The sequence below is a fragment of the Aphis gossypii genome, chromosome 2 (genome assembly GCF_020184175.1).
Source record: "Aphis gossypii isolate Hap1 chromosome 2, ASM2018417v2, whole genome shotgun sequence".
NCBI lineage: Eukaryota > Metazoa > Arthropoda > Insecta > Hemiptera > Aphididae > Aphis > Aphis gossypii.
Window position 1 is genome coordinate 29,307,949 of NC_065531.1, and position 11,399 is coordinate 29,319,347.

The 11,399-nt window shown below is 27.4% G+C and overlaps 1 long non-coding RNA gene across 1 annotated transcript; it reads left to right on the forward strand.

The window, feature by feature from the left end:
- Positions 1-7,410: 7,410 nt before the first annotated feature.
- LOC126549676 (uncharacterized) lies at positions 7,411-10,856 on the forward strand. The gene is made up of 3 exons (XR_007603802.1): positions 7,411-7,504; positions 9,375-9,608; positions 9,723-10,856. It is a non-coding gene; the product is annotated as an uncharacterized LOC126549676 (long non-coding RNA).
- Positions 10,857-11,399: the final 543 nt, after the last annotated feature.

Consider the following 11,399-nt stretch of genomic DNA (forward strand, 5'->3'; position numbering starts at 1 on the left):
ATAGTAACTGGTTGTAATAATAAAGTACTATAAATATAAAACTTCAATTTATCACTATCGCTATAACATTATAGAAACAAATTAAAGCTATATTTAGCGAATGATTATTGTAGACAATTCAACGTTTTCCAACCAGTGTGCCTGAATGATAGTAATAAACGTTTTTCGTAAAAATATTATGGTTTTCAATTATATGACGTGGCTCCCTTCGACAATTCTAACGACGCCCCTGGGAGCCGCGACGCACAGTTTGAATACCTCTGTTAAATTATACTATTATAGTTTAATTTGTAATTGGATGATCGTTGGTGAGATCTATTTAATAATAAGTTGGCTGTTAAGAAAATTAAATTAGTGACCGAGTCAAATACTTTTTAAAAATGAAAAACAAAATTGATGCGTAATAATGAGGTTCAGGTCTAAAAACCTAGAACAGATATTGATTATTGGTCGATTGTTATGTTTATCGTAGTATTAAATATTTATAATCAATTGAAAATCTATGCAGTATGCATAAGCAATGACGCATTAAAAGTGCTTATTGTATTTATTTTATTTGAATTATTCACATATGACAAAAGTCATAAATGCAATATTTATCTATGGAAATTAAAGTAGAATTTTGCGGTATTTTATTGACGTTCAACAAAAAATCAAATTAAGAAGCAAATCATGATTGCTATATTGAATAATTATTTAGAGACCAATTTATTATACATAAGAAAAAAGTAACTATTGTATACCTACCTAATTATGTAGTAATATTCAACAAATTTTAACTAAATTAATTTTAGATGTTATTATTTCATTATTAAAATAATAAATTTAGAAAAATAAATGAGACAAAAATATCATACTTTGGTGGTATTGCGGTTGTAAATTCATGGTCGAATATAAGTTTCTATATGGCAAGATCTAAAGCATATAAAAATAAATATAAAATGATACATGAAAGTTCTTACATGACAGAAAAAATACAAATGATATTTACGAGTTTCTACACAGCTAACAAGAAATTACTTCTGTTTGTATTTTGTAGTACCTATACTAATTACCAGGGCTCGAATTTTAAAGCATAATAAGCAACTAAAAACCACTTGATTGCTTTAAAAAAGCAAAAAAAGCATATTTATTTTTAAAAAAATCAAAAAAAAAGTATGACCAAAAATTATCACGAACTAGTTATAAAAATGAGTAAAAAAAAAGTCGGTCAGCGCATTTCGGTGGTGGATGTTTGTCCATCCTCCCTTCAGTCCTCGGACAGGATAGTGTAATTTTACAGAAGGTATTCGATTTGAATGCAATATGATTGCATTCGATAAAAAAACGATTCTGAGCGGACGAGAGGATCTTATTTTTTATTTAATTTTATTCGTTTCTATGGTGGTAAACAAAGCCGTAATTATTTTACACCACATAATCGTGAAGTTGTACATTTTTTCTCCTTTAACCGCTTTTATTTCGAGTATCATATCGAAAATCGAAAAATGACCTCTCTAAAGTACCAGCTCAAGAACATTACCTTCAGAAAATATGCTACACTTGTACTTTTGAGCAAGTTTAGGGAGAGAAAAAGTGTTTACAGAATAAAAAAGTAATAATAATATGTGATAAGGGCTATAAATAACACGATGAGTACCTACTTGATAAGAAACCACCCACTAGTGGCACTTGATAGGGAGTTGTACAATATAGTATAATATCATATAGTTCAGATTAAATATTTAAATTATAGTAAAGAAATCATAATACCTAAATAATCGTTATACCTAATAATATTAATAATATAAAATCATATTTTTTATAATAATAATTAATAATCGTCCACACAAGGACGCCCGCAGAAATTTTTACCGGGGGGGGGGGGAGACAAGGTGTATATTATACATAATACATATATGTATAAAATGCTAGGTTAGGTTAGGTAAAATACTGTAATAGGTATACAAACATTGGAAACAAAATCGAGGGAGGGGTATGGCCCCTCCCAGCCCTCCCCTGCGGCGCCCATGCGTCCACATTAAATATTTAAATTACAGCAAATAAATCAAAATAAATACAAATAATCGTTATACCAAAAAATCCAAAAATATATAGTTAAGTAGGTATGTCATAAATGTAAGCTAAAATGATATGTGATATAATTTGTTAATATTTAAAGTCTTGTCGTATTACTCCATTAGTGTACCTATTTATAGCGTCCTGTAACAATGTCATTTTTTTTTTTTTTATTTCGAATTTCGCATTTGGCGGAGTTTACATATACTCATTACAAAATACAGATACCTAAGAAAAACAAACTTGTGGAGTTTACATTAGACCTTTTAATACTTTTTTATCTTGACCGGTGTACCCGCGATTATTTACCGCGTGAAATTTGACCTCCCCCGGTAAATATTCACTAGTGAAATTTTACTCCCCCGGTAAAATGTTTGGGGGTAAAATTGCACTATGTATATTTTTTTATATTTTTATATGAGTATTTGTACAGGATATAGAATATTTAATTTTTTTTATATTTTTTCAGTTTCTTAATTACCCAAGTTCTTTAATAATAATATGTTTACCTCACAATCATACACGTTTTTTCACAAAATGAAGCCACTGAAACAGTAATGGTATGTTCCGTTTAACCCAAATTAGGCTAATTTATTACAATAGTACCTACAATGTAAATAATGATATAGTGTAATAGCATAGATAGGTAGGTATCTAGTATCAACCTAATCTCTTTTATCTTATTGCTTATAGTTGTCGCGCGGCTCGTTTTTCATTCGTGTGTGTGTGTAACTTCATGTCGTCAATAATAGTTATTTCTTTCTAATGTGTACCGTGTCCGTGTGTAGTGCTTTAAAATATTGAACAAATTTTAAACTATTTAACATACAACAGCAATTACCTATACAGTCCAGAATTTTAGTTATTGGTGAGACCAATCATTTTGCCACTCATATTGCTGCTGCAATATTTTACAGGTAAGTCAAGAACTTTTAATAAATATATATATAAATAATATTTATAATAGCTTATAAACAAGATGTATACATTTTATTATTTAATTATATATCATACATTTTAAAATTATATATTATAATTATGTATATAGGTATACCTATATATTTTTTTATTTTAGTTATTGAAATATTTATTGAGTTGGGTCATATATATGTAATTTTAGATTTGGCAATTGACGACACATTTAGGTTAGGTGTCTTCAACAGTCGAACACGCTGTTCGCTATATTATTATCGTTGCTGCTTTTGCGACCGACCATTATAATTAATCGCCAATACCGAACACTGATATTATATTATATTTTTTCAAAGGTGGGAAAAATAATAAAAATAATTAGTAAATTAATCATAGACTTAATTTACTTTACAGATCATATAAAGAGTGTCTGTGTTCTTTTTAATTTGGACAATATGTTTCGGCCGTGGGAAAATGCTGATGTCTCAAAGGAGAATAACTTAGCTGAGAAAGATAAAGCACCTGTAGTACGTTCATCTACTTATTTAGCATTAAACTTATCATCAGTTCGTCAATATTTATTAGACAAAATTTATCCGTCATATATTACCACCAAAAATCAAAAAGCTAATTTCCGTAGACAATGTAAGCCATTTACAGTAGACGAATCAAAAACATTACTCTACAAAAAAAAAATTAAGAATAAATTAACCAATCAAAATGAAGAAAAACTTTTACCAGTTATTTTAGACAAAAAAAAACAAAACGAACTAATATCAATGACTCATCGAGGTACAAAATCTAGTGTAGAATCAATATACTTATCTGCTCACCGTGGCAGAGATGCGTGTATATCTTTAATAGAATCGCGTATGTTTTGGCCTAATATTTATTCTGACGTATGTAATTTTATAAAAGAATGCGATATTTGCCAGAAAGTTAATCCAGCAGTTTTAAGAGCTGTTCCAGAACTGCAGCCAGTATCTGTGCCAACTGCTGTTATGAAACAAATAGGTATAGATATAGCCACACTACCTGAAGTAAACCAAAATAAATATATCATTGTGGCAATTGATTATTTCAGTAAGTGGTCAGAAATTAAAGCTGTTCAAAATAAAACTGCTGAAACTGTTGCTAGATTTTTATTTGAACTTATTTGTAGACATTCCTGCATGTCAATACAAATAAATGATCAAGGTAGGGAGTTTGTTAACCGGGTATCGGATCGCCTACATGTATTCACTGGTACAAAACAGCGAGTGACATCAGCTTACCACCCTCAAAGCAACGGGCTTGTCGAACGACAGAACCGAACAATAAAGAACATGATCTTAAAAACATTGTATAATGAAAATTATGTTTCTAGATGGCCAGACATAATTGACGGTGTTCTCTTTGCTCACCGTACAGTTCGTCACGAAAGTACAAAATATTCACCATTTTTTTTGTTATATAATCGAGAACCAACATTATCAATGGACATTACTTTGGAAGAAATCACTTCAAATGAAATGAAAGAAGATGGAATTTTGAAAAAAGAAGATACAAATATTTTATGCAATGAAGTTGATCAAAATTTGTTTGAAAAACGATTAGCACAAATTTTGCAAATTAAAAATTCTGTTTTTACTCAAGCAGCAAATAACAATAAAAAAAGCCAAATAAAACAAAAAAAAGCATATGATACACGTCATTCTAATAAACCAAATTTTAAAATTGGTAACTTAGTACTGCTTCGTAATTGTATCAGAGACGATCGAAAAGGTGGGTGGTCTAAAGCTCCTTTTACAGGACCTTACACAATTTTAAAAATTCAAAAAAATAAAAACTGCATTTTAAAAACAATGAAAGGAAAATTAATTCAAAAGCAACATCCTATTTCAAATTTAAAACATTATTCGACTAAAGGATCCATGAAAAAACGTTTTAAAATAAAACAAGATAGATACACATCGGTTGCAGATAAACCAATAGTGGCAATAGAAGAACCGAATTTACAAATATCTGTAGAAACAATACAATCACAAGACAACAAAATACGTAATTTTTTTTCAGATGGATCAAAATTTCGTTTTCATTCTATAAATAATAAGTGGCAAAAAGAACAGTGCAAAAAAATGAACCTGGTTTATGTTCAAAGCGATGATTTTAAAACGACAAGAAATAGTATTCTTCATTTTCCCAATGTCTGTGCTTCAACTATACCTGATGGTAATTGTTTTTTCAGAGCAATTTCGTTGTGTCTCACAGGAACTGAAGTGCAACACTCTGAAATTAGGAAACTAATAATACAGTTTATGAAAAATCATAACAAAAAAGTAGATGAATTTTCGAACACCCAGAATTATATAACTAAAAGTAATATGGAAAGTGACAAAGTTTGGGCCACTGAAGTAGAAATGCACTTTACTGCTGCATTTCTTAGTGCAGATATATATTCCTTCACGGCAAATCAATGGTTACGATTTTCACATTCGTTGCAATTATCAACTAAACCAGACTACAACAAAATGGCAATATACCTCAACCACAAAAATTCTAACCACTTTGAAATTGTGTTGAAAGTGAAAAAAATAGCTGGTTTTGATAAACAAGTAAAGTATTTTAAACTTATAAGTACACTATTACTTCATTTCAGTTATCTTATAATATTATTTGCTTTCAGGATGATGATATTTACCTGACAATCACAAATTATTAATTTATATGTGTATTACTTTTACTTTGTATTTTTCATTGCTTTGATTATTTTTATTATTTATATAATTTAACTTTTTTTTTCATTATATTTTATACACATTTCAAAAATTAAAAAAAAACTAATTAATATAGTTAATTAGTATAGTTAATTTGAGAAGTAAATAAACAAATTTAACATTATTCATACTATGTAATAATAAATTAACCTATAATCTGTACAAATATTCATGTTAAACTATTAAAATAATATATCTATAGTGAAATTTTACCCCCGAACATTTTACCGGGGGGTAAATATTTTCTAGGAAAATTTTACCGGTGGGTAAATATTCTTTAGTGAAATATTACCGGAAGGTAAAATTAATTTCGGAAGTTCATTTTCATTTCATACAGACTTAAAACTGTCTCAAAAAAGGTGTGGTTAAACTTTTGTTGATGTAAACTAAGTAAATTATAAAACTTATACAGAAAAATCATATATTGTGAATTTTTATTAAAATAATATTAAATTTTAGTGTTAAACATTTTTTAAAAATGCATGTATTAGTAGAAATATAAAAAACATACATTTGGCAATTTATTTAGACATATTTTTTTTTATATATAACCATACGTGTTATTTCACTAAATGAAAATTTTTTTCCTAATGAACTCTAATTCTTTTAAAAATTTAGGTGCACTAACATGACTGACGTATATATGTAATTAAATAATTGTCGAAACTAATTGTTACACAAAGTTTCTATAATAAAAAAAAAAAAAAAAAAAAAAAACATGACTGAGTTTTAATTTAATTTTTTTTTTCTACGGGAGCCGTTTAAGTATTTAACTGTTAGACCTTTTTTGACAGGAGCCGTTTGGAAATAAGCAAACAATTGACGGGAGGTGTATTTACAAACCGTGACTGAATTCGGCCAAACAGGATGTTACTAAATCATTGGTACAAAGGTCATAAGCATCGTTATCACCTACCTCTTCACAAAACTAAACTTGCGACCACAAACGGCACGAACTATAAGATAGGTTAGGTATCTTAGTTCGCCCTTACGATTTCTACCTTCTAACAAAATAAATAGACTTGGTCACTTGGAGCAAGTCATACGAACTGCCAGTATTACATATATCAATCAAATATTTAAATTAATGTTACAAAAAAATCATCGAATTCGAAACTACCTATTATTTTGAGCATTGGAAATTTGCATCATATTGATTTAACAGCCATCAGTTTTCCATCACTAATTAGCTTATTATCTGGTCTTGATGAGTAGACGGTAGAAAACCCGCGTGCAAATTCATTTACACGAGTTTTATTGACGAGATATTAGCATAAAAAACAATAAAAATTTATTAAAAATTAAATATAAATAAATAATTTTAGAGAATCATTTTTGTCGGAAGAGCGTGATACTAAAATACCAATCTAGTTAAAAATATTGTTGAACATGACTCGAATGTTTTATTATAATATGAATGTGTGAATAATTATTTTTTTATTATACTGCAATTAAGTATAGAAATATTATTTATGATTAAATGGCTGATAAATTGTAATTAGTTTTTGTCGATCTTTTTTATACCCTAATTATTTTTAAAATGTTTATTTAGTTATATAATACAACTGGTATACGCAGTGACGTATCACGTATCGTATACTGTAAATAGAGCTCCCTCGCTATGCTCGAGCCCATACTAAAATTTCAAATTAAATTAAAACATTTTATGCATATTGCTTTATTACTTAATATACCTACCTACAAATATAATATAAACTATGTTATATTACATAACCGTCAAGGCGTCAACCATAGCTCGTTCCTATGTTGTTTTTGAGGTATGTATAGGTTTGGTGACCAGACGTACTCTTTTTTTGTTGATAGTACTCTTTTGATGTATGTCCTAGTGTCCTTAACAATAGTGTAAAGTACATGATATTGTAATAATTTTTTTTTTTTTAAGTATTATAGGCTAATATGTGCTTATGATTTTTTTATAATTTGGTTTTTAATTTATATTAATTTATGGTTGAATGGTTCAACATAATGTATAGTGGCGTAACTAGGACCTGCATTTTGTGAAGGGCGATATGAATATTTGTCATAACTCATTATTAAAAAAAAAAAAATATTTAGTTACCTATATGAATATAGGTATCTCACAAATTATAATTAATTATATGGTATTGATTACAATAATATTTCTAGTTTTCTTGGTTAGGTTAGATTATAGTAAAAATAAATTATACAACAAGTAAAAAAAGACCTGAGGGTGTATTATCACCTAAATCACCCCTCTAATAAAGCCTAATGTATTATACCTAATTTATTCTGATGGGTTGATAGCATAGTTAATTAAATTTGTTATCTGTAATCTGTTAATATGTAGGAAACATATATTTATAAAGTTTTGTATTTGTTTATTTCAATTTTATTCTAGATATTTTTACTTTTATAAGATAATAATTTCAAATAATTAGTTTTTTTTTAAGTTGATAATAATAATAATAATAAAAAATAGAGTAATCAGATGAAAAAAACAATTTTTATAGAAGGAGTTATCCTGTGGGCTATGACATGGGCAAAATAGGTAGAATAGTAATGGATTTGGCAATTACGACAGAGGAAGACCTATATTTTAAAAAGTACTCTTTTTTAAAATTTTTATAACTGGTCACCATAGTTATAGGTACAGTTTTACGTAACTGACTGATGTAGTGGTGTTTGATACTTTAGTCCACTCCATGATTGCAATGGCTAATAAAAATACGATAAAACTATAAAAAGCACTAGAGTGTAAGACACGAAAAACCACAAATTATGACGTAACTCTGAACCCGTATTTATGTTTAAATGGTACGTCGATAGTGCGTTCTATTCTTAGAAATAGATTTCCGTTTACTGTTATATTTACAAACATTGTTATAAAAAAAATGTTATCAATTTATAATGGGTTACTAGAAATTGCTTCGTCGATCGTTGAACAGTTGTACCTCGTTTATTTTCTCACATTAGCAGTAATAGCTATTAGGACGTTAAATTAATAACAATTACAATAATAACCCGATGATTTCAAAATGAATTTCAAAGAAAAAATGAAAACATTTTTAAAGAATCAACTAGGAAACGTTAGATTGTCGAGCCTCTCACTGATGACTTTTAATAAATATGAAAGAAATTGTTAATATTTTTATTAAAAATATACAAAAATGAATTTTTCATAATATTATTTAAATTTTTCATGTGGATTCATTTAAAACATTTTAAGTCTACAAATTGTTGAAAAATGTTTAATTTATTACATAATGTATTAATTTAATAATAAACATGACGTATTTATAAATTAAAATTTCTCTATTTATATTATTTATTTCATAATATTAAATCACCCAGCCCCTAAAATTTTTTAGTTGTAGCTATATAATATGTGGTAAATTGTCTCATATCAGAAATATCCAAAAATATTCCTATAGATACGTCCACTGTTCCACTATCAGGCGCGTACACAAGGGGGGGTTTTAGGGGTTCAAACCCCCCCCGAAATTTCAGGAAATAAGTTTTATTATTTATAACCTTAGGTTAGATTATATAAGAATAAAAATTTAAAACCAAAACCCCCCCCAAAATATTTTTTTGTGTACGCGCCTGTCCACTATATTATGCTCTATAGTCTATATTATTATAATAAATTTATACTATTATTTACAGAATCATCTGGTTGAGTATTCAGAACAATAAAGAAACGTATCCCCTACTATTCAAAGAAAAGTGAAAAAAGAAGCAATGATTAAGCCTAATGTTGCTGTTAGTAATGGTATTAGTCAGTGGCGGTTAAATGATTTTGTCATGGGGGAGGATGAGACTGATTTTTTAATATGCACTACTATTAATCATTAAAATATAATTTATGGTTATGCCTAATATCAATTTTTTTAAATTCAGGTAAATTGTTACTTTATTTATAAAATTATTACAATGTAATATTACTAATATTAACAATATTTGTTTTATATTATTAAATCTATTTTTTGTTTTTTTTTTTGCTAATTCATCCAGCACTTCATTGGAGGTTATATTTATAATTCCACGATGAACAGCCATAGTGGCCAAACCATTGATACGACTCTAGAATAATAAAATTACACAATTAAAATATATATATATACATATATTAACATAATGTACTAATATACAAAGCATTATATTGACATTTCAAAGATTCTTATAAGTTATAATTTTACTATAAAATAAATTAACAAAACCTACAAAGTTAGTGTATAATATATTTATATTTGAACTGTTAATTTAATACTTATTCCAATATTATAGGTTAATATATTATATTATTTTATAATAAGTACAGCAAACTTACCTCCCCCATAGTATTTTAACTTACCTCTCCCATAGTATTTCTCAAATATGTTTTCAACCGTTTTATTAATACATTTCGGCCGATGGCCCGGTCAAGGGTGTGTTGTTATTGAATATTCACGATCACCGAGCTGGGTAATTCCCGTAAATTTTGTATATTAAGCAACTAATTACTAAATATTAATAATAATAACAGCCTTCTTACTAGAACGAGTCTAGAATCAAGATAATAATAATATACGCTCATAAGCGTTATTTTCAGAAAAATTAAAACAAAATGTAATACATTAGCATTATAGTACAATAAACATATATGTAATTGTTATAAATATTAAGGAAAAAAAGCCAAGGGGGGATCTATCCCCCTCACCCCCCCCCCCGTTTGACCGCCACTGGTATTAGTTCACTGTTGTGATGGCAAACAGATTTGTTACAATTCTGGCATGCCGCATCATAAGTTATTTATCAAAAAATATTAATCGATATTCAATGGTTTTAATGTCATAATAAATTAATATAACAGTAGTATTTAATTTTTTAATTTTTATGATAGACAGAGTTAGATGCTTGTATCACAACATTACGTAATAATATTGTGGGCAGTGGAAGATCATTTATAGAATTAGATAGCCAGAATCTATAATAATATAAAAATTATAAACTATAATACCCATTACCCAAACACATAATATTATGTGATTGTATTTAGTATGTACCTAAGTATGCATACGGAGTGTTCCAATGTTCTACAAGTATTTTTCCCTACAAATTTATAATTTTTAATTAAATTTTTTCAGCATTGATCAATTATGCACATATTTTTATTCAATTAAAAAAATAATCAACAATTATTTTCTTAAGACTTTAAATTAAATACAAGTATTTAGATAAGTCAATAAAGTGTAGGTGTAGTAATATTATGTTATTATAATGATCACAAAACCATAAAAAAACAATTTAATAACTGGCGTGTTAAATAAATTTATATAGTGAATATTCTTAATTTGAAATGTAAGTACTTACCTTGTGAAGAATAAGCGTAATTAGTATTTTATTATACTTTAAAATCATTTAAATTTAATAAATAATAATATAATAGTATTTTAGTATTTTAGTAATATTTAATGTTAAACCTGTATATTATAATGAACCTAACTATTATTATTATGACATATTTTTACTTATATCGCAGAATTTATATTTATAGAATAGTATAATATATTACCTATTTATTGAGTATTGATTACTTTATGAATAACGCTTTACTGAGTGTAATTTTAAATTTGAATTATGTGCACCATGGCTTAATTGTTTACCAGAACCAAACAAGTATTTCACGAAATTTTAAAACTAAAATTATTG